The sequence below is a fragment of the Prinia subflava genome (assembly GCF_021018805.1).
Source record: "Prinia subflava isolate CZ2003 ecotype Zambia chromosome W unlocalized genomic scaffold, Cam_Psub_1.2 scaffold_2cwr_NEW, whole genome shotgun sequence".
NCBI classification, from domain to species: Eukaryota; Metazoa; Chordata; class Aves; order Passeriformes; family Cisticolidae; genus Prinia; species Prinia subflava.
The window spans coordinates 1633136-1651696 of NW_026960607.1; positions in this window are offsets into that span (position 1 = coordinate 1633136).

Consider the following 18561-nt stretch of genomic DNA (forward strand, 5'->3'; position numbering starts at 1 on the left):
ATGTCAGGGAGGCACTGCTTAGTTACACACACACACGCACAGCAGGGCTGTGTCTTCCCTTTTCTTCCCTGAGTGGGTGGGGAGACCTATCTACCTGGGAGGTTCACCTTCAATTACAACACAGGATGTCTCCCCCTAACACCAGGTAGTCAGTCCCGACTTTTGCACTCAAAGTTCTTTTGTGAAATTCTGACAACAGAGCCCTCAATCAAGTTTGGGGTGCTGTTACACCTTAGGTGTGTGCAGTGTGCGAGGAATCAGAGAGGCCCCCCCTTGCTTTCTAACCACGTTCACCGGGGTGACGAGCTAGGTGCGGCTGGAGCCAAACTTCCTCCCCCTGGTACAGACTACACACAACCTTGCAACCCCTCTGCCTGTTAGAATCCTGTCCGTGACGCCAAATTAATGTCACGATCCAAGCAGGAATCGTGATAGGTTTGTGTGATCTCAGAGTGCAAAAAGTACTCAAGGGGACAATAGTTTAATCATACAACAAATGCACCTTTATTGAGTGCCAACAACACTTGTGTTAGAGGGAATGAGAAAGGAAAGATAGGATACAGAGCGAGGAAAGGGGGGCAGGGGGATATAGCTACCAATGGCAGAGGCGTCCTCGTGGCGTGGCGTCTGGCCAATGGATCCGTCTTCTGTCCGTGGGGAGATCTCAAAGTGTGAGTCACAGGGGGAAGCTTTTATAGTCATTTCAGAAGCGGGGGGGCACCTGGCCAACACAGGCAAAAGCGGGGGGCACCTGGCCAACGCGGGCAGAAGCGGGAGGGAGCACCCGAAAGTCATTGTGAGGAGCCCCGTTGCTCTGGGAACCAGGTGCAACCGTTTAGATTGAGCAGGTCTGGGACAAGCAGGTCTGGGCCTGGTTGCAGGTAAGCACAGGCTGTCCAGCCATCCATTGTCTTCGTACAAGTTCCCATGGGAGCCAGCTCCGGTCCAGTAGTCACACCTGCAGTTCAGTGCTTGGTACACACACACACCGTGGGTTAGGCCCGAGCCCCTTGCACACAGTCCCTTCCTTGACAGAGGACCTTGACGAAGGTTGTGAGGCAAAACCAGGGACCCTCGGGCCCCGACTCTCAAAATATTAAAGACTGTTTCTTCAGCATTCTGCTGCACCCCCAGGACGCTCCACGGTTTGCTTTTTCTGTCCCCTCTCTTAACAGAGAGGCTCCACTCAAAAGATATCATTGGCTTTTTCTTCCCCAAGGTCTAAAAGTCTCTCCTACCATATGCCAATGGTATGTTGCTCATGTTTTGTCTCCCGTTCGGAGCCTATTTCCAGATGCAATCATCTACCACTATATGGATGATATCCTGGTCTGTGCATCAGACAAAGCTTACCTAGACAAAGCAGTTACAAAGACCATCAAAACCATAGAAAAAGCAGGATTTGAGATCCGTGAAGACAAAATACAGTACACCAACCCATGGACTTATCTTGGATTCCAGATCCGTGAAAGGACCATCGTACCCTAGCAGCTCGTCATCCGAGATGACCCAAAAACCCTGAGAGACTTACACAGTCTGTGTGGATCCATCAATTGGGTACATCCTCTGTAAAGGCGGAGCCCTGGTAGATCGGGGGCTAGAATAATGTGCGTCCACACCAATATGGTTCTAAGCACGTAATCCGATTTATTCTGTGAGATGGTGGGTTAAATACAGACAGAATAGTTTACAAGAACAGGTGCATTCTGATAGGCAGTGAGAATACAGAAATATGTAAGCTATTGCAGTTTAAGGTAGCCACCGTGTCTTCCCAGTAACTGTTCTATGTTAGTAACACTACTACCTTAATACATTCTTAGTAGCAGATAAGTTTATCTGCTACTACGTATGCTGAACGTACTGAGGCCTGCTAGACCAGGCCTGAGGCCTGGTCTGAGGCCTGGTTTGAGGCCCAGGTGTGGATAGCTCTACCTTATGATACAAGCTATCCTCCTACACATCCCCCCTTTTTTTCTTTAGAGCTATCCAAACTGGGTCTGTGACACGGTTGGCTGCTTCTATATATACTGTTATGAGCAAAGCACTATTTGAGTTACCCAAGAAAAACCTAAAGATCTTAGCTGCTAAAAGCAAAAAGATGAGAGCACACTATATTCAGTCCTTGCTCTTCATTCATACGCAGGTTCTAGATTAAAGTTTTAAATCATCTGCTGTCTCCTCTTCTTCTGCACTGCTTGATGATGTTTCACAGCTGAAGACTTCTCTGTTGTCACTGGGCAGCCAGGGTTACTTCCATCAACGCAGCTGCAATGCTGTGTCTGTGTTGCTGTCTCGTTGTCTGGTTCAGCTTTCGTTAGTATCTCACTGAGTCTACAGCTTGCAGAAAAGAAACTAAAACAGACCTGGTATGTGAATTAGCATTCTCAGAGACAAGGGAATAGAATAGGAATTTCGCTTACTAATGAAAGTGATAAGCGATTATCAAACTATTTCTGCTATCACCCCAGAGACTGCACACTGCTGAAACGCTTTTCTTTAGTGAACCTTGACATCTTTCCCCGGGTAAAGATGACAATCTTCACTCCAAGCTGATTCAGCTGTCATTCTGATCGGATCAAATTGTCAAGTTAAGATAACTTGCATATTATTTTTTGGAGCAGAAACTTCTGGGCTTCGTTAACAAACACCATCCATCCAAGTTAGAGTTAGAGTTTGGCCAGAACTCAAACTCTAAAATGGAGTGATGTTTTTAGCATATCTTTTAAAGACAATTTCTAACAACAATAAACATAAAATGCCTAAAATACAACAAACTGTCATAATATCATTACATAAAAGACATTTAAAAGTTAAGATAAAAAATTGTTCCGATCACTCGGGAACTCGTCTTTTCTGGAACTCTTCTTGAAGACAGTTGAGTACCAATTGGAGCAATCACAGGATCAACACCTGATGGAAAAATCATCAATGATGCTTCAGGTATCTCTCTCCAAGACCTTCTGAAAAACACTTAAAGATTTAACAAACTGAAATGCAATGTCTCGACTCACACAAGAGGTACCAAAACAAGCCTAAAATCTCATTTCAAGCGAAATGCGTAACACAGTTAAAAGAATCAAATGAAGCTTCAAAAGGACATGCTAAAACATTGCATAAAACATACAAGATTGATTACAAAAGAGACAAACTATATACTTAACACGACACTTAAGAGAAAATTCTGACTTACACCTAATAATACAACCATATCTGTTAACAACATTTATGAAATATTTAGATGGCTAAAAAGATGAATAGAATCATTTAAAATGACAAGTACTTGTTAGAAAACCCTATAGACAAATAACACAACATAAAAACTTGAACATCAACTTACAAATGCTACTAATTTATATACTTAACATGTCATCGAATTATATTTTAAAACTCTTATCTTTTAAAACTCTCATACACTAGGACACCTCACAACTAACAATACAATCAAGGATCTAACAATTTGCATCGTTTTAAATCTTCTTTATCAATGTTCTGTTATTATCATTTCAGTTAAACCTGTTTCTTCCCTCTTTCTCGCTTTTTTTTTTTTTTTTTTTCCAAGCACAGTTATAACGTCAAACTTTTTTTCACTGGGCAAAACTGTTTATTTACTCATTGCCCTAAGACTTTTCTCAAAGATTTCTTGGCTCTACTGCTACTGCTGGCAGGATTATCAGTGAATTTCTGCTGCCCTGGCATCCTCCTGCCCAGGAAGATTGCTGGCTCTCTCAACTGCCTCTTGAATGTCAGGTAGTTCAAAATGCTGTGAATCATGTTTCCAAAAGCTCTTATGTGTGCTGACAAACGACAAACGTGGACTTTACAAGTACAATTTCAGCCTGTAGATTACTTAGCTGTTTCAGGAAACATTATTTTCAACTCACTAGTTGTGGTTGAAGCTGGGAAGATTTGCTATTTGGAGAACCTGGGAGAAGGTCACTCAGCTTGAGAGGACTTGTGCCACATGACTTTGCTCAGCAGAAGGCTGGGCCGTCATGGCTCTGAATTCAAATTACCTCTATTATAACTTATCTTGATCCTCTCAAAATTCACACTGACTGAAAAGTCTCACTGGCTAAAGCTCCTCACCCTTGTCCCATTCTGCCAGGCATGGGGACATCACGGCTCTCAACTCTCTCACTAGTGCCATCACTGAACAAAACATACTACCACATTCCCAGGCTCTGAAACTCATCCCTTGGGCACACTACTGTGCTTCCCTCATCTCTCTCCCCCAGCACAGAAGACCAAACCCAAGAGCAGCAGCAAAGCCTCTCTGCCCAAACAGATGTGCCAGGGGCTGGCTTCAGCCAGCTGCACCCACCTCTCTAGGCAGGACAACAACGCTGAGAGTTCTGAGATGAGGCTTTGTTCAGCTCTGAGAATCATTCTCAAAAGCAACTACTAGAAGACCTAGCAGTGAAGCAAGGGACCACTCCAGCTGGAGATGTCAGCTAGAGCCCTCTCAGCACCACTTACTCAAATGCAGCTAGCATGGCACTAATAACTATTTTCATGTAATTTTAAATCTAGTTTCCTTTTTCTCTCTCTTTTTCCTCTTTTTTTTTCCTTTTTTTTTTTCTTTTTTTTTCTTTTTTTTCTCTTTTTTTTTTTTTAACTAAACTTTACAAGTTAAACAACTATACTTTTTACAAATTATAAAGCACCCTTTAAATCAACTAACTCTTAAATCTAACATAAGTAAGTCTCAACAAAAATCTACAACCCTCATTAACTTTATAAACTCTATATGTGTGGTAACTCACTAAAAATTCATTATTAATTAAACTCCTTAACATTTAAATATAGACTTAAACTTAACTTAAACTTATCAGGGCCCAAATCTTAAAAACAAACTTTAAAACTATATATTTGACAATAATTACCTTAAACTCAAATTAAATCACACATAAATCAATTTTAACAACATCAAAATGTAGAAACAACTCATTCTTACACAGAGTTAATAACTCTAGCTAAGAACTCATTTCTATTTCATTTTTTGCTTTATCTTTTTCATGATAGGATATATCTTTCTTTTTCACGTTGCATTTCTCACACAGTGATGGATTCTTTCACAATAGAGGGACAGATGACTATTTTCCCTTCTTTTTCTGGTGTTTTTCTTGCAATGTCCACTTGTTGCATGTTTTCACTATCTCTGTTTAACAATCCTGAAGGCTTCCTGGGTAATAGCACGACATAGGGTCGAGTTACGATGCTTGCTTATCTTCAAAGACGATACTGACAGCCTCTACACTCAGTGAAGGGGGGGCCTGTAAGGGCTTGTGTCAGCTGCTTTTCCTCCTTCGGCCCCGCTTGCCTTCTCATCTTTCGCACTGCCTCCCGGGTCTGGCAGCTGAGCCACTTCTTGGTTGTTTTCATTCTGCTTTGGGGGTGGAGGGAGCATTTTCTGCCCTCTCCCTGCACAGCCGGCCAGAGACGAACAAAGGGAGGGGCAAAGCGGAGCTGCATTCTCACTCTCGGAATGCGTGGAATGCATGGAATCTCCACTGAAGCGTCTGGCTACCTTAGATTTTTCCTGTTGTTCCTTTATCTTGGGGAGGGAAGCAGAGGGACAGGGAATCTGTTTTTCTCCGGCTAAAATTACAATTTTGCTCTTTACTGCGAATGTTTGCAAGGCATTTATTGCTCTTTCCCAAATTACGCTTAACTCTGAACGTATCTTTGCTCTTTTTCCCGGTAAAACTACAACGTCCCATGGCAATCTGCCTTCCTCTTTCCATCCTACTTCTCTGCAAAGAAATGATGGCCGCTTTCGCTTTCCTTCTTCCCGAACCCATAGGGTTACCCGATTTATATCAGAGTCTTTGATATTTTCGCCTCTTTTCGAGACAATGGACGCTAAAAGCTGCATGGCAGCCAAAAGGTACCGGTCCATAATTGAATCCCTCCGCGTCTGCCGCTCTTACCTTCTCTCTGCTGACAGTAGGTGGCACTGTCGCCTTTCTAACCAATCCAATCGACAGACGCTCCCTGATCTGCCCCGAGTATCCAGGACTGTGGTTCGTAAGCGACACACACGTCCTAAATCAAGCGAGGTCTTCAACATTTAAGTCTTGCTTACAGCATCTAAGCTCAGCGACGGCTAATACGTCTCACTTACAGCATTGAAGCCCGGTGGACGGTAAATAAGTTCCGCTTACAGCATCGAAGCCAGGCGGACAATATCTGAGTCTTGAACAGACAGCCTCTAAGCCGTATTGACCAGGCTCCGTCCCTAGTTCAGGCGCCAGATAAAGGCAGAGCCCTGGTAGATCGGGGGCTAGAATAACGTGCGTCCACACCAATATGGTTCTAAGCACGTAATCCGATTTATTCTGTGAGATGGTGAGTTAAATACAGACAGAATAGTTTACAAGAACAGGTGCATTCTGATAGGCAGTGAGAATACAGAAATATGTAAGCTATTGCAGTTTAAGGTAGCCACCGTGTCTTCCCAGTAACTGTTCTATGTTAGTAACACTACTACCTTAATACATTCTTAGTAGCAGATAAGTTTATCTGCTACTACGTATGCTGAACGTACTGAGGCCTGCTAGACCAGGCCTGAGGCCTGGTCTGAGGCCTGGTTTGAGGCCCAGGTGTGGATAGCTCTACCTTATGATACAAGCTATCCTCCTACACCTCTGCTAGGAATTAGAACAGAGGACCTCGCTCCCCTGTTCAACCTTCTCCGTGGAAACGGAGACCTGGACTCTCCATGCACTCTCACAACAGAAGCCTGAGATGCCATCACCAAAGTCCAAGAAGCCCTATCTTCACACCGAGCCCATCGCTTCGAGCCTAGCCTGCCTTTCCAGTTTGTCATTCTAGGAAAAGCACCCCAGTTCCATGGACTGATTTTCCAATGGGATACTCAACTTCAAGACCCTTTATTGATACTTGAATGGATCTTTACAAACAACCAACCTACAAAGACAATTACCACCTTCCAAAAAATCATGGCACATCTAATAAAAAAGGCCAGAACTCGCCTCTCTTCTCTCGCAGGGTGTGAATTCACATGCATATACATGCCATTAACCAGCGGAGACCTGGAGCATTTGCTTCAGAACAATGAAAATCTCCAGTACGCCCTAGATAGCTATACAGGCCAAATTTCCATCCATATCCCAAAACATAACTTTTTTAATACAACCTTTAATCTGACCCCAAAATTAGTACAGAGTAGAACACCTTTCAAAGCTCTGACAGTCTTTACAGACGGCTCTGGGTCATCCCACAAGTCTGTAATGACATGGAAGGACCCTAAGACCCAAAAATGGGAATCTGATGTCCAAATTGTGGAGGGGTCTCCACAGATTGCAGAGTTAGTAGCTGTTGTCAGAGCCTTTGAGAAATTCAAAGACAAAGCCTTTAATCCTGTTACAGACTCTTCATATGTTGCAGGTATAGCTATGAGGGCAGGACAAGCCCTTCTCAAAGACGTTTCCAATCCAAAGTTACACCAATTGATTTCTGCATTAATACGCTTAATCTCCCACAGAAAACAACCTTACTATGTAATGCATGTGAGGTCACACACTGACCTCCCAGGTATCATCGCAGAAGGGAACAGGAAAGCAGATGCATTGGCCATGGCAATAGAAACTAACATCCCTGACATCTTTGCCCAGGCAAAATTGTCACATGCATTTTATCATCAAAATGTACCTGCTCTTATCAGAATGTTCAAGCTCTCAAAAGATCAAACTAAAGCCATTGTTGCCACTTGCCCGAACTGCCAGAGCTACCAGATACCATCTGTGGGGACAGGAGTCAATCCCCAATGACTTAACAGCTGCCAGCTGTGGCAGACAGATGTCACTCACTTCCCACCTTTTGGAAGGTCAAAGTATGTGCACGTATCTGTTGACACATTTTCTGGAGCAGTGTTTGCATCATCTCATCCAGGAGAGACTACACAGTGTGGCCGAGTTTCTCAGGTATCGTAGGCATGATATGCTCACGGATATGATTTGAGCTATTCCAAACTAGGCCAAAATAGGCCTCAGGCCTGGGTCTAGTAGGCCTTAGACGTTCAGCATACATAGTAGCAGATAAACTTATCTGCTACTAGGAATGTGTTAAGGTATGGACACTTGCAGCATAGAAGTAATGGCACTAAATCTCCGTAGCTACCTTAACCCTGGATTGTTTACATACTTCTGTATGTACACTGCCTATCACAGTGCACCTGCCAACTGTAAACGACTCACTCTGTATATAACCCGCCATCTCGGGGAATAAACCGGAGTACGTGCTTGAAACCATACTGGTTGGTCTCACGTCGCTCTAGCTCCCGGTCTTTCCAGAGCTCGGCTTCAAATGGCGCCCGAAAACTGGAATTGAGCCTGGCTAAATACTGAAATATAAGGCTTAAATGCTGGAATATAAGGCTTAAATGCTGGAATATAAGGCTTAAATGCTGTGATATATTTAGCTTAAATGCGAAAAGTCCCTGTTTGATTAAGGAGTGTGTGTACCGCTTGCGGACTCCTATCCTGAATTCGCAGGGCAGGCCGGGGAGCGTCGGCTGACTGGATTGTTCGGAAGGGCTACAGTGCCACCCACTGTCAGCTGAAAGAAGGTAAGATCAGCGACACGGATGGATTCACTGATGGAGCGCGATTTTATGGCTGCCACGCAGCTTTTAGGGTCCATTGTCTCGAAACGGGGTGAAAAAATCAGAGACTCTGATATAAATCAGCTGGCCCAATGGGCTAAAAAGAAAGGGAGGTTACATCAGCCCTCGCTTTTGTTTAGCGAGTCGGAATGGAAGGAAATCGAAGACTTACTGTGGGACTTGGTAGTTTCACAAGGGAAAGACGCGAAACTCTGCTCGGAGTTAGGCGTAACTTGGAAGTAAGTTATAAACACATTGCAAACCTTTGCCACAGAGCGCAGAGCTGCCTAAGCCGCGATTTCCGCATTGGAGAGAACGACTCCTTGCTCTCCTGATCCAGGGGCTGTCCCCCCCCAAGCGAAAGAGCAGAAAAAAGTATCCAAAACAGCGAGATTTTTATGGGATTAATTCCACGCATCCGGTGAAAGGGAACGCGGCCCCTCTCTGTTCGTCCCTCCGTGATGTAGTAGATGTGGCCAGCCAGGCGGTCGAGAAACCGGACGGGAAGCCGGAAATGTCCTTGCCGCGGTTCGGCGAGAATGGCGCGGGGGAGGAGACTAGCCACCCGCCAGACCCCAGGGGCGTGGCGAAAGAAGAGGAGATAGGCAGGACCAGCAGAGGCGCAGGGCGGGCACAGGTGACGCAGCAAGGAGGCGGACTTCGAGGCGGTGCCACCGGCGGAGCGGAGTCAAACCCCTCCCTACCAGAACAGGAGCTGACGTCAGCTGCCCACCTGACCAAAGCAAAAACAGAGGACATGGCGGCGCCCATGTCCCGATCGGACAACGCGAGTATGATTCAATCCGAGATCCCTGTGCCCCCGCAGCCTGCATCAGAGGGATCCGACACCCATCCACGAGCGTCCCACTGTCCTCTGCCGGAATCTGATTCCGACAAAGAAGTTTTGGGACCTGACGGCCGTTGTGCGGCTCGATCGCTGGAAAAGCCGCAGAGATCAACGGAGCTACAGCAAATCATAGCCGAGCTTGCTAAGCTCTCAAACCGGCAAAATCAACTAGAGCAAAGGACAATCGAATTATCTAAAACATTCCCACAGAAAACACATAACATGCAATCTTTGTCGTCTATACATAACCACCAGACACTGCCATCCAATGCCCAGCAGATGGCGCTGCCTGCCAACCAACCTGACCCACTTCTGAACCGCTGGTCTGAGGTAAAGAAAAACACCATCCTCGATAAAGACTTTAAGGCAGCGAATCTTATAGCTTGCCCTGTGGTGATCGAGCAGAACGTTTCTAAATGGCAACCACATGAGTGGAAAGTATTACAATCTGCAAAACAGACGGTCAGCCAGCATGGAATTCGTTCAGAAGCTTCCAAAAATATTATTCAATACATTTTTACAGCTGACCTTTTGTGCCCTGCTGATAGTTCCAATATTGCAGCACTTCTGCTCACGCCATCCCAATTTCTCATCTTTGAAAGAGAATGGAGCCGACTGGCAACCGAGGAAGCCAATAGGCATCAAACAGTGGAAGATCCATTTTATGGGATCCAGCCGGACATGCTGACGGGCCAAGGAGCCTATGCTACGACAAATGTACAGCTGACTTTTCCCATTGAAATTCATCAGCTGTCCCAGGCACTGGCCTACAGAGCTTTGCTGTTGGTGCCAGAAAAGAAGAAGCCTCCATCCTATGCTAACGTCAAGCAAGGAGCCACAGAATCATTTGCACAATTTATTGATCGTCTTTCTACAGCTTTGAGAGATGCTCCAGATTTGCCTGCGGAGGTGCAAGATCATCTGTTTCGTTCTCTTGCATTTGAGAATGCTAATGCACGCATGAAAACCATATTAGCCTCCCTCCCTCAAGGCTGTGGGGTTGATGAAATGCTAGTGAGAGCAGCAAGAGCAGAGCAGACTAACCAAACAGCAGCTTTCACAGCAGCAATGCAAAATGCAATGCAGCAACAGGGACATGTTATTGCAGCTGCATTGACAGGAAAGCACTTTAGCCGTTTTACTAACAGCAAAAAATCATCAACAAACTTCCCTTTTACCCGCTGTGGTGAAACAGGTCATTTCAGGCGGACCTGCCGAAAGACTGTTTGGTGTCACAGATGCAATGTGGACACTCATGCCACAGAGGTTTGCAGAAAACCGGGAAACTTCACAGCCAGCGCGTTGAGGCAGTGCACCAAGACACAAATCGATGCCTCAGCCCACCAGACTCCAAAAATGACTCCTTAAACCAACATAGACCTGCTGTGTGGAGAAGCATTGGTGTAGACATAACAGCGGCGGAAGAAGTCACCTTGCAAGATAAGGAAGTAACCTTAATCCCCACCAATGTCTCTGGACCTATTTATAATACAACTTCTTCCATTGGAGGTTTGGTATTAGGAAGAGCCTCCACAAGCAAGCAAGGTATTATAGTGGTACCAGGAGTCATCAACGCAGATTATACGGGACAATTAAAAATAATGGCTTATGCCTTGCAGCCTCATGTGACAATCCCAAAGGGGAGCAGGATTGCTCAGATCATTCCTTTTGAAAACATCCTGCCATGTCGTCAGTCCTCAAAGCAGCCTACGGAAACAGAAGGAGGATCTAGGAGCTTTGGATCTATGGGACACAATGTTTTTCTTACAGTGAATTTGGACGAGCGGCCACGTATTGCAGTGAAACTGCAACGAGGCGATGAAATTATTGACATGTCACCACTTCCAGACACCGGCGCAGACATATCTTTAATTAATAAACTACACTGGCCTTCTCATTGGCCTCTGAAATCCCCCTATACCGGCGTTGTGGGCGTAGGAGGCCTGACTGTTCCCTCAATAAGTGCAGATCCTATTCGATTCATCTTTCAAGATGGGCAAGCGGTTGTGGCTCATCTATATGTTGTGCCAATGCATGAAGAAATTCTGGGACTGCTAGGCAGAGATGTGCTTTCCCAAATAGGGATGGTTTTAACTACTGACCGGCATTTTCCTTAGTGGCCACTGCAGAGCAGCCACCCATTTTAAAAATCACCTGGTTAACTGATACCCCTGTGTGGGTTGAGCAGTGGCCAATGACAGAGAAGAGGCTGCGAATTACCAAGCAATTGGTGCAGGAACAACTAGAAGCAGGTCACATTCGACCCTCAGTGAGTCCGTGGAATACACCGATTTTTGTCATCCCTAAAAAATCAGGGAAATGGAGACTATTACATGACCTTCGCAAGGTTAATGAGCAGATGCAAGCGATGGGTGCTTTGCAACCAGGCTTGCCAGCACCGACTATGATTCCTCAAGGGTGGGACATTGTGATCATCGATTTGAAGGACTGTTTTTTCACAATCCCACTCCATCCTCAAGATACTCAGCGCTTTGCCTTCACTGTGCCATCTATTAACAGAGCAGCTCCAGCACAACGGTATGAATGGGTAACTCTTCCTCAAGGAAGTCGTACCTCACCTACCATGTGCCAGATATTCGTCAATTGGGCCTTGCAGCCAATTCGTCAGCGTTTTTCTAATGCAATAATTTATCATTATGTCAATGATATCCTTGTTGCAACCAAAGAGCCATTGCTTAGACAGGAATTAACCTGGCTAATCACACAGTTAAAGCATCGTGGTCTGACTGTGGCCCCGGAAAAGATACAGCGATCAGCTCCGTGGAAGTACTTAGGATGGTTGATCACGAGTGCAGAGATTCGCCCGCAGAAAATTACTTTGCATACCAACATCTCTACCTTATATGATGCTCAGAGACTTTTTGGAGACCTGCAATGGGTTCGCACCATTGTAGGAATTACCAATGATGACTTGCAACCGTTTCTGCCATGGCTACATGGTAATGATGCCAGTAGCCCTCGACAATGCACCCCTGAACAGCAACGAGCCTTAATCAAGGTGTCAGAAAAGCTACAACGTGGTTGGAGCATTCGCAGTATAGAACACCTCCCACTGTCACTTTTCCTCTCCAACGCAGATGCCTGTCCATTTGCCATCATTTTTAAATGGCAAAAGAAAAAGGGGGAACACCAATCTAGGTTAAAGTCGACAGCAGGGGTGATTGAATGGGTGTTCTTACCTGTACAGCTGAAGAGTCGTGTTATGACACGAACAGAAGCCCTTGCTGAGCTCATCAGGAAGGGGAGAGAGAGGATTTTAGAGATAGATGGGGAAGAACCGGCAGATATCAGTGTTCCTATCAGAAATGAAGATCTGTACTGGAAGCTGAGACATTCTGTGGAGCTGCAAGAAGCATTGTTAGGTTTTACAGGTGTGGTTCACAATCAACAGCCAAAAGGTCCAATGTGGACTCTGATTGAACACCATCAGTGGCTGGAGAAGCCTCTGTGTTCCATGACACCTGTGGAAGGCAGAACAGTTTATACAGATGCTGGTCGAAAGACACAAAGGGCTGTGTGTGTGTGTAAACAACGAGGAGAATGGAAGCAGCATTTAATCCACAGTGAAGCAGGAGACAGCTTGCAGACCCTGGAACTGGGAGCAGTGTGTTGGGCTCTACAAACCTGGAATAAGGAACCTCTTAATGTGGTGTCAGACTCTTTATATGTGGTTGGAGTGGTACAAAGGATCGAAGATGCACTCATCAAGACCACTCAGAATCAACGCCTTGGAGAACTATTTCTACGACTAAGGAGTATACTGCGACAGCGTCAACATGCCTTTTGCGTGATGCACATTCGTAGTCATCAGTGCAGCAATGGTTTGGGAGAAGGCAATGCACGGGCAGATACTGCAGTCAGTTGCGTTGCCCATGTCCCTCCTGAAAGCAAATTTGTAAGAGCTCGCAACAGCCATGAGAATTTCCATCAGAATGCTAGAGCTTTGCGTCGTCAATTTCAAATATCTATGAACGATGCGCAAGGGATCGTGCATGCCTGCCCTCACTGCAGCCATCATGGGCCAGGTCTTGGTCTAGGCACAAATCCTTGAGGAATGAAAGACCTAGAACTGTGGCAGATGGATGTAACACACATCCCAGAGTTTGGAAGGTTGAAATATGTTCATGTTACTATTGACACTTACTCCAAATTCATTTGGGCCACAGCACAGTCTGGGGAAATAGCTCTGCATGTTGAGAGACATTTGACTGTTTGCTTTTCAGTGATGGGAGTGCCTGCAGAAATCAAGACCGACAATGGTCCAGCCTATGCAGGACAACGAGTTGCTAGGTTTCTGCAGAAGTGGGGAGCTAAGCATACTACCGGAATTCCTCACTCTCCTACTGGCCAAGCCATTGTGGAACAGGCTCATCGGACACTGAAAGAGTATCTCGCAAAGCAAAAACAAAATAATGACCTAGATGTGACCAATCGCTTGTCTAAAGTACTGTTCACCTTAAATTACTTATGTCTAGCAGAAGGACGAGAAGAGCCTGCAGTTGTCATCCACCACCAGGCTGTGAAAAAAGGAAGACCTCAAACAATCCCAGGACTTTACGTATATTATAAGGACATGCGAACGGGTGAATGGCAGGGACCCAGTCCAGTCTTGTTTAATGGTCGCGGTTATATGTGTGTTTCCGCAGGAGAAGCAGGACCTGTCTGGGTGCCGAGTCGCTTTACTCGTGTGTGTCCACAAGAAAAGATACCAACCAGCGGTGACACTCCTAGAGACACTCACAGAGACAGCGACGACTTACCTGAAGCACCTCAAGAAGATGCGGAGAGTGCTGAAAATTGACTGTTTTAATAATACCATATCGTTGCACTGCTATAGCTTTATACTTAGAGACACGATAAGTTATTGGTTAAGATTTTAAGTTAATAGCCTGTTGCTACACTGTTTGCTTTTCACAATGGGTGAAATGTTAAGCATGAGGGTGTTTGTTTTAATCAGCGTGGTAGTAGAAACAAGAGCGGGGATGTTTAACATTGACACAAGGAAGAACATGTGGGTTACTTGGGCCGAGCAAACTAATCAGGATTTCTTTTGTTTATCTCTAGCTACGCCATCTAATCCTTTTAGAACTTGCTTGATTGGAGTTCCACTGACCTCCATGGCAGAGTTCAAGTTTTGGACCCCTGTCAGCATTGACCCAAAAGGTGCTTTAGGACCACAAGCTGCTGCCATAGCACAAAATCTCAGAACTGCTGGTCCAGAACCTCAAGAGTTTGATCTTTTAGGCTCTGTGCCAGGGAATTATTGTTTCGTCTTTGGACGTTTTACAGTAAATTCAAGTCTATTAATGATAGACGAGCAGCAATTGAAAGGCCACGCTACTTGGTTATCTCCTCATTCACCATTGTATTACAATTACACTGAGTACTGTAATAACTGGGTCAGATCTGTCACACAATTGACAACAGCTGCTAAGAGATTGCCACCAGGAATCTTTCTAGTTTGTGGAGATAGAGCATGGTCCACAGTACCTCCAAACAGTGTAAGGAGGACCGTGTTATTTTGGTAAACTAACTCTGTTTGCACCGAGTATTCATCAGGTTCTAGGCTTGCCAAAAAAGGCTCGATGAGTCAAACGCAGTGTGTCTCAACTAGGTCCCAGCTGCAGAGATCAAGTTAATTTATGGCAGCCTGCAGCCGTGATCTCAGCATCCATTTTTGCCCCAGGAGTTGCTTCAGCACAAGCCCTCACACAATTGACGCGTTTAGCCTGCTGGACAGGAAAACAGATTAATATAATGACAAAGTTGTTGAGTGAGCTTGCTGAAGATGTTAGTGGCATTCGCCATTCGGTGCTCCAAAAGAGAGCCGCTATAGACTTCCTTCTTTTAGCTCAAGGGCATGGATGCGAGGAATTTGAAGGCATGTGCTGCATGAATTTGTCAGACCACTCACGGTCGATTCATCAGCAATTAGCGCAGTTGAGGGACAACATGAAACACCTTGTAGTTGAAAACACTCCGTTTGACAATTGGCTGAAATCTTGGAATCTCACCGGGTGGATTATGGACTTGATTCGTTTTGGTATAATGATTTTTATTGCTGTCATAGTGGTTTTAATGATAGTGCCTTGCTTAATACAATGTATGCGCAAATTAGCCAGCCGTGCCTTAACGTCAGTTTGGATAGCCCAAAAAGAAAAAGGGGGAACTGTGGCCGAGTTTCTCAGGTATCGTAGGCATGATATGCTCACGGCTATGATTTGAGCTATTCCAAACTAGGCCAAAATAGGCCTCAGGCCTGGGTCTAGTAGGCCTTAGACGTTCAGCATACGTAGTAGCAGATAAACTTATCTGCTACTAGGAATGTGTTAAGGTATGGACACTTGCAGCATAGAAGTAATGGCACTAAATCTCCGTAGCTACCTTAACCCTGGATTGTTTACATACTTCTGTATGTACACTGCCTATCACAGTGCACCTGCCAACTGTAAACGACTCACTCTGTATATAACCCGCCATCTCGGGGAATAAACCGGAGTACGTGCTTGAAACCATACTGGTTGGTCTCACGTCGCTCTAGCCCCCGGTCTTTCCAGAGCTCGGCTTCAACACAGCACGCCATAAAGCACTTCCTCCTTGCCTTTGCTACCCTGGGAGTACCAAAACAGATCAAAACAGATAATGGACCTGCCTCTGTCTCTCATAAGTTAAAAGAGCTCTTCAGTGAGTGGGGAATAGAACATAAGAAGGGCATACCTGCAAATCCCACAGGACAATCCATCATTGAGAGAACACATCAAACCCTCAAAAGAGTCCTCAATCAGCAGAGAAGTGAAACAAAAATCATATCTCCAGTTGAAAGACTCTGCAAGGCTCTCTACGTCATCAACTTCCTAAATGGCACAACATCGGAGCCTGACTCCTCAGTACTCCACCACTTTGCAAAAACCACCCAAGCAAAGCTTGCTGAGAAACCACCTGTGCTAGTGAAGGACCCAGAAACACATCAAATTTCTGGGCCTTTCCAGTTAATTACTTGGGGTAGAGGATATGCGTGTGTTTCACTACCATCTGGCCCAAGATGGTACCCAGGAAAACACATAAAACCATACCCAGGCACTACAAACACTACTCAATCAAACAGTGACAAGAATACCTCTGAGTCAAATACAAGACTGCCTCAAAACCAGACAAGTTCTGCCTGGAGACGAAGGCGTCGCTGAATATCCACATACCGAAGAAAAGACTGTCCCATCACACGACAGCAGACGAAACAGAAAAGCTGAACAACATAACAACATTCTGCAGCATCAGTCAAGCCATATGGCAGACATAGCCTGAACACAAATTATTCTCTGAATTACATTATTACCCTTTTTTTTAATTTTACCCTCAAGATCCCTATTATTCCCTTTCTCAGCTCTTACCAAAAACCCCTAACCTCACACCCACTTACCCATCCCTTGCTTATATATATATACATAAAAAAAAAAGGGGGGGGGGGTGGGGGGAGGAACAGAGGAAAGGAATGAGGCAAAAACCCCTCCCCTTCCATCATAAAAGATAACAAATTTTGCTTATATTCCCTATCAGAAGCCTTATCCCTATCCAGAGATGAAAATTTGTGCTCTCCTCACTTCTGCTTGAATGCTCTTCACCGTACCGTATGCCTTCGGCTGGATTAGCCCACAGCCTAGCCATAATGTTTGGGTAACCTTAGCAAAAACATTGAAACAGGATAACATGTGCTTATCCATGGGGAGCGTTGATAACCCACTTTCCACATGTCTAGTAGGGATTCCTTTCGTAGCAGATGACTGGCCCGTCTATAACTCAGAGCTCCTCCTTAAGCTTTACATGCCCTAAGTCCTAGTTCAGTGTAGAAGGACACAGCTTTAGGCCTAGTGATAGAGTACAGACATAACAAAAATAGAGTAGGGTACTGTTTATTATTTTTAGTATGAGTTTTATGTACAACAAGGTAGAACCTTATGCTAGTAAGATAGAGTTTTACATTAATAGATATGCTATGTGCGTAGGTTTTGACGCTGATTTTCGTAGTTTTACGAACTTTAGAATTGTACCTAGATTGGTTAGTGTGTAGATAAAAAATATGAATATGCATTTTGCAATTTGGGATAAAAAGCCTCTGTGTCAGTCAATCAGTCGGACGGATTGGAGGAATTGGTCGAGTGATCAATCTGATCAATCGATCCAACCTCCACCTCCTGCAGCCTGAGGAAGGAGCCTTGCCAGGGAGCCGAATGGGATTCTAAAGGTATCATCTATTGTAACCTGGCATCTGGGCCCTGGGGTCCCGTCCCTTCCTCCTGCGAGGGTGCGGGACCCCAGGGATCCTTCCTTGCCCCTGCGATCCAGTCCCTTCCCTTTTCCCCTGCGGCGTTTGCCCCGGGACTCTGTTCGGGGCTGCTGGGGAGTCTGTGAGGGTTCCTGTCTCTGCAACCGGGAACTGCAAGGATTTGGGACCCCGGGACCCTTCCTTGTCCCTGCGACCCTGCTTTCGGGAACTCTGCCGAGTTGGGGACCCCCCCATTGCCACTGTGATCCCTGTGGCCGGGACCCCTGTCTGGGATCTGTGATCTTGTGTTCCCTTTCTGTTATTGTGACCCCATGGTTGGAAAATCCTGCTTGGGGTCAGGAGATGGGAGGCTGATTTACCTAGAGGCTGTAATGTCAGGTATGTGCTTTGCTTATAGTCTTACTAGTTCTGCTTGTTAGGAATTCTATGCTTTGTTTGCTGTTTCATTAGAGTTGTGTGTGTTAAGATTTCTATGCTTTGGTTATTGTCTCATTTAGACTTTGTTTGCCTAGGTTTGTAATTGATTGTATTGTAAAGCGGCTCTTAGAACTCTCGCACCTTCAGATACATGCTTGTAAATAAACCACTCTATTTAGATACTAAAATGCTGTAAGACCTTTTAGATACTTTATGCCCGTACCCAACCTAGGCACCTGGGTAGCAAAGGCAGAATCAGACCAACATGTAGCCCTCACACCGTTACCTAAATGAAGGTCGGTGAACTTTATACAGGTTTTTTTTTTTCTTTCTTTTTTCCTGTCATAGAATTGTTCATTTTTCTTTTTC